Consider the following 6,000-nt stretch of genomic DNA (forward strand, 5'->3'; position numbering starts at 1 on the left):
GGTGACATTCAATGACAAAGCATCGAAGCCTTGACTCTTTTTACGAAACGTGGCATCGTCGGAATTACATAACGCGTTTCTAAATTTCCCACCGAACTCCATCTCCTCTTCTTCGTTTCGAAATCTAACAATTCTCTCACTTTTTGATTAGTTTTTTGAGAAAAATCAATGTCATAAGTGAGCGTTTATGGATTTTCCTCTCTCCGTTGCGTCATTGTGAAACACTCTTTCCGAAGACTATATTATTGAGAATGTAACCAATTCAGCACCAAAGCATCGAAGATTTGACTTATTTCTCGAAATGTGGCATTGTTGGAATTACATAACTCTTTTCTGAATTTTCTACCGAACTCCCATCTCCTCTTCTTCGTTTCGAAATCTAACAATTCTCCCCCATTTTCTGATTAGTTTTTCTAAAGAAAAAAAAAAGGTCATGAGTGAGCGTTTATGGATTTTCCTCTCTCCGTTGCGTCATTGTGAAACACACTTATCGAAGATTATATTATTACGGGGGTGACATTCAATGTCAAAGCATCGAAGACTTGATTTTTTTTACGAATCCTGGCATCGTCGAAATTACATAACGCGTTTCCAAATTTCCCACCGAACTCAATCTCCTCTTCTTTGTTTCGAAATCTAGCAATTCTCCCCCACTTTTTGATTAATTTTTCTAAGGCAAAAACAAGGTCATGAGTGAGCGTTTATGGATTTTCCTCTCTCCGTCGCGTCATTGTGAAACACACTTTCCGAAGATTATATTATTACTGGGGTGGAATTCAATGACAAAGCATCGAAGCCTTGACTTTTTTCACGAAACCTGGCATCGTCGGAATTACATAACGCGTTTCTAAATTTCCCACCGAACTCAATCTCCTCTTCTTCGTTTCGAAATCTAACAATTCTCCCCCACTTTTTGATTAGTTTTTCTAAGGCAAAAACGAGGTCATGAGTGAGCGTTCATGGATTTTCCTCTCTCCGTTGCGTCATTGTGAAACACTCTTTCCGAAGACTATATTATTACGGAGGTGACATTCAATCACAAAGCATCGAAGCCTTGACACTTTTTACGAAACGTGGCATCGTCGGAATTACATAACTCGTTTCTAAATTTTCTACCGAACTCCATCTCCTCTTCTTCGTTTCGAAATCTAACAATTCTCTCACTTTTTGATTAGTTTTTTGAGAAAAATCAATGTCATAAGTGAGCGTTTATGGATTTTCCTCTCTCCGTTGCGTCATTGTGAAACACTCTTTCCGAAGACTATATTATTGAGAATGTAACCAATTCAGCACCAAAGCATCGAAGATTTGACTTATTTCTCGAAATGTGGCATTGTTGGAATTACATAACTCTTTTCTGAATTTTCTACCGAACTCCCATCTCCTCTTCTTCGTTTCGAAATCTAACAATTCTCCCCCATTTTCTGATTAGTTTTTCTAAAGAAAAAAAAAAGGTCATGAGTGAGCGTTTATGGATTTTCCTCTCTCCGTCGCGTCATTGTGAAACACACTTTCCGAAGATTATATTATTACTGGGGTGGAATTCAATGACAAAGCATCGAAGCCTTGACTTTTTTCACGAAACCTGGCATCGTCGGAATTACATAACGCGTTTCTAAATTTCCCACCGAACTCAATCTCCTCTTCTTCGTTTCGAAATCTAACAATTCTCCCCCACTTTTTGATTAGTTTTTCTAAGGCAAAAACGAGGTCATGAGTGAGCGTTCATGGATTTTCCTCTCTCCGTTGCGTCATTGTGAAACACTCTTTCCGAAGACTATATTATTACGGAGGTGACATTCAATCACAAAGCATCGAAGCCTTGACACTTTTTACGAAACGTGGCATCGTCGGAATTACATAACTCGTTTCTAAATTTTCTACCGAACTCCATCTCCTCTTCTTCGTTTCGAAATCTAACAATTCTCTCACTTTTTGATTAGTTTTTTGAGAAAAATCAATGTCATAAGTGAGCGTTTATGGATTTTCCTCTCTCCGTTGCGTCATTGTGAAACACTCTTTCCGAAGACTATATTATTGAGAATGTAACCAATTCAGCACCAAAGCATCGAAGATTTGACTTATTTCTCGAAATGTGGCATTGTTGGAATTACATAACTCTTTTCTGAATTTTCTACCGAACTCCCATCTCCTCTTCTTCGTTTCGAAATCTAACAATTCTCCCCCATTTTCTGATTAGTTTTTCTAAAGAAAAAAAAAAGGTCATGAGTGAGCGTTTATGGATTTTCCTCTCTCCGTCGCTTCATTGTGAAACACACTTTTCGAAGATTATATTATTGAGAATGTAACCAATTCGGCACCAAAGCATCGAAGATTTGACTTATTTCTCGGAATGTGGCATTGTTGGAATTACATAACTCTTTTCTAAATTTTCTACCGAACTCCCATCTCCTCTTCTTCGTTTCGAAATCTAACATTTCTCCCCCATTTTTTGATTGGTTTTTCTAAAGAAAAAACAAGGTCATGAGTGAACGTTTATGGATTTTCCTCTCTCCGTTGCGTCATTGTGAAACACACTTATCGAAGATTATATTATTACGGGGGTGACATTCAATGACAAAGCATCGAAGCCTTGACTTTTTTTACGAAACGTGGCATCGTCGGAATTACATAACGCGTTTCTAAATTTCCCACCGAACTCCATCTCCTCTTCTTCGTTTCGAAATCTAACAATTCTCTCACTTTTTGATTAGTTTTTTGAGAAAAATCAATGTCATAAGTGAGCGTTTATGGATTTTCCTCTCTCCGTTGCGTCATTGTGAAACACTCTTTCCGAAGACTATATTATTGAGAATGTAACCAATTCAGCACCAAAGCATCGAAGATTTGACTTATTTCTCGAAATGTCGCATTGTTGGAATTACATAACTCTTTTATAAATTTTCTACCGAACTCCCATCTCCTCTAACAATCTAACAATTCTCCCCCACTTTTTGATTAAATTTTCTAAGGCAAAAACAAGGTCATGAGTGAGCGTTTATGGATTTTCCTCTCTCCGTCGCGTCATTGTGAAACACACTTTCCGAAGATTATATTATTACTGGGGTGGAATTCAATGACAAAGCATCGAAGCCTTGACTTTTTTTACGAAACGTGGCATCGTCGGAATTACATAACGCGTTTCTATATTTTCTACCGAATTCCATCTCCTCTTCTTCGTTTCGAAATCTAACAATTCTCTCCCACTTTTTGATTAGATTTTTTGAGGAAAAAACAAGGTCATGAGTAAGCGTTTATGGATTTTCTTCTTTCCGTTGCGTCATTGTGAATCACACTTATCGAAGATTATATTATTACGGGATGACATTCAATGACAAAGCATCGAAGCCTTGACTTTTTTTACGAAACCTGGCATCGTCGGAATTACATAACGCGTTTCTAAATTTCCCACCGAACTCAATCTCCTCTTCTTCGTTTCGAAATCTAACAATTCTCCCCCACTTTTTGATTAGTTTTTCTAAGGCAAAAACGAGGTCATGAGTGAGCGTTCATGGATTTTCCTCTCTCCGTTGCGTCATTGTGAAACACTCTTTCCGAAGACTATATTATTACGGAGGTGACATTCAATCACAAAGCATCGAAGCCTTGACACTTTTTACGAAACGTGGCATCGTCGCAATTACATAACTCGTTTCTAAATTTTCTACCGAACTCCATCTCCTCTTCTTCGTTTCGAAATCTAACAATTCTCCCCCATTTTTTGATTAGTTTTTCTAAAGAAAAAACAAGTTCATGAGTGAGCGTTTATGGATTTTCCTCTCTCCGTTGCGTCATTGTGAAACACTCTTTCCGAAGACTATATTATTACGGAGGTGACATTCAATGACAAAGCATCGAGGACTTGACTTTTCTTACGAAACGTGGCATCGTCGGAATTACATAACGCATTTCCATAATTTCTACCGAACTCCATCTCCTCTTCTTCGTTTCGAAATCTAACAATTTTCTCCCACTTTTTGATTGGATTTTCTGAGGAAAAAACGAGGTCATGAGTGAGCGTTTATGGATTTTCCTCTCTCCGTTGCGTCATTGTGAAACACACTTATCGAAGATTATATTATTACGGGGGTGACATTCAATGACAAAGCATCGAAGCCTTGACTCTTTTTACGAAACGTGGCATCGTCGGAATTACATAACGCGTTTCTAAATTTCCCACCGAACTCCATCTCCTCTTCTTCGTTTCGAAATCTAACAATTCTCTCACTTTTTGATTAGTTTTTTGAGAAAAATCAATGTCATAAGTGAGCGTTTATGGATTTTCCTCTCTCCGTTGCGTCATTGTGAAACACTCTTTCCGAAGACTATATTATTGAGAATGTAACCAATTCAGCACCAAAGCATCGAAGATTTGACTTATTTCTCGAAATGTGGCATTGTTGGAATTACATAACTCTTTTCTGAATTTTCTACCGAACTCCCATCTCCTCTTCTTCGTTTCGAAATCTAACAATTCTCCCCCATTTTCTGATTAGTTTTTCTAAAGAAAAAAAAAAGGTCATGAGTGAGCGTTTATGGCTTTTCCTCTCTCCGTTGCGTCATTGTGAAACACACTTATCGAAGATTATATTATTACGGGGGTGACATTCAATGTCAAAGCATCGAAGACTTGATTTTTTTTACGAATCCTGGCATCGTCGAAATTACATAACGCGTTTCCAAATTTCCCACCGAACTCAATCTCCTCTTCTTTGTTTCGAAATCTAGCAATTCTCCCCCACTTTTTGATTAATTTTTCTAAGGCAAAAACAAGGTCATGAGTGAGCGTTTATGGATTTTCCTCTCTCCGTCGCGTCATTGTGAAACACACTTTCCGAAGATTATATTATTACTGGGGTGAAATTCAATGACAAAGCATCGAAGCCTTGACTTTTTTTACGAAACCTGGCATCGTCGGAATTACATAACGCGTTTCTAAATTTCCCACCGAACTCAATCTCCTCTTCTTCGTTTCGAAATCTAACAATTCTCCCCCACTTTTTGATTAGTTTTTCTAAGGCAAAAACAAGGTCATGAGTGAGCGTTTATGGATTTTCCTCTCTCCGTCGCGTCATTGTGAAACACACTTTCCGAAGATTATATTATTACTGGGGTGGAATTCAATGACAAAGCATCGAAGCCTTGACTTTTTTTACGAAACGTGGCATCGTCGGAATTACATAACGCGTTTCTATATTTTCTACCGAATTCCATCTCCTCTTCTTCGTTTCGAAATCTAACAATTCTCTCCCACTTTTTGATTAGATTTTTTGAGGAAAAAACAAGGTCATGAGTAAGCGTTTATGGATTTTCTTCTTTCCGTTGCGTCATTGTGAAACACTCTTTCCGAAGACTATATTATTGAGAATGTAACCAATTCAGCACCAAAGCATCGAAGATTTGACTTATTTCTCGAAATGTGGCATTGTTGGAATTACATAACTCTTTTCTGAATTTTCTACCGAACTCCCATCTCCTCTTCTTCGTTTCGAAATCTAACAATTCTCCCCCATTTTCTGATTAGTTTTTCTAAAGAAAAAAAAAAGGTCATGAGTGAGCGTTTATGGATTTTCCTCTCTCCGTTGCGTCATTGTGAAACACACTTATCGAAGATTATATTATTACGGGGGTGACATTCAATGTCAAAGCATCGAAGACTTGATTTTTTTTACGAATCCTGGCATCGTCGAAATTACATAACGCGTTTCCAAATTTCCCACCGAACTCAATCTCCTCTTCTTTGTTTCGAAATCTAGCAATTCTCCCCCACTTTTTGATTAATTTTTCTAAGGCAAAAACAAGGTCATGAGTGAGCGTTTATGGATTTTCCTCTCTCCGTCGCGTCATTGTGAAACACACTTTCCGAAGATTATATTATTACTGGGGTGAAATTCAATGACAAAGCATCGAAGCCTTGACTTTTTTTACGAAACCTGGCATCGTCGGAATTACATAACGCGTTTCTAAATTTCCCACCGAACTCAATCTCCTCTTCTTCGT

Source organism: Diorhabda carinulata, chromosome Y (assembly GCF_026250575.1).
Source record: "Diorhabda carinulata isolate Delta chromosome Y, icDioCari1.1, whole genome shotgun sequence".
Lineage (NCBI taxonomy): Eukaryota > Metazoa > Arthropoda > Insecta > Coleoptera > Chrysomelidae > Diorhabda > Diorhabda carinulata.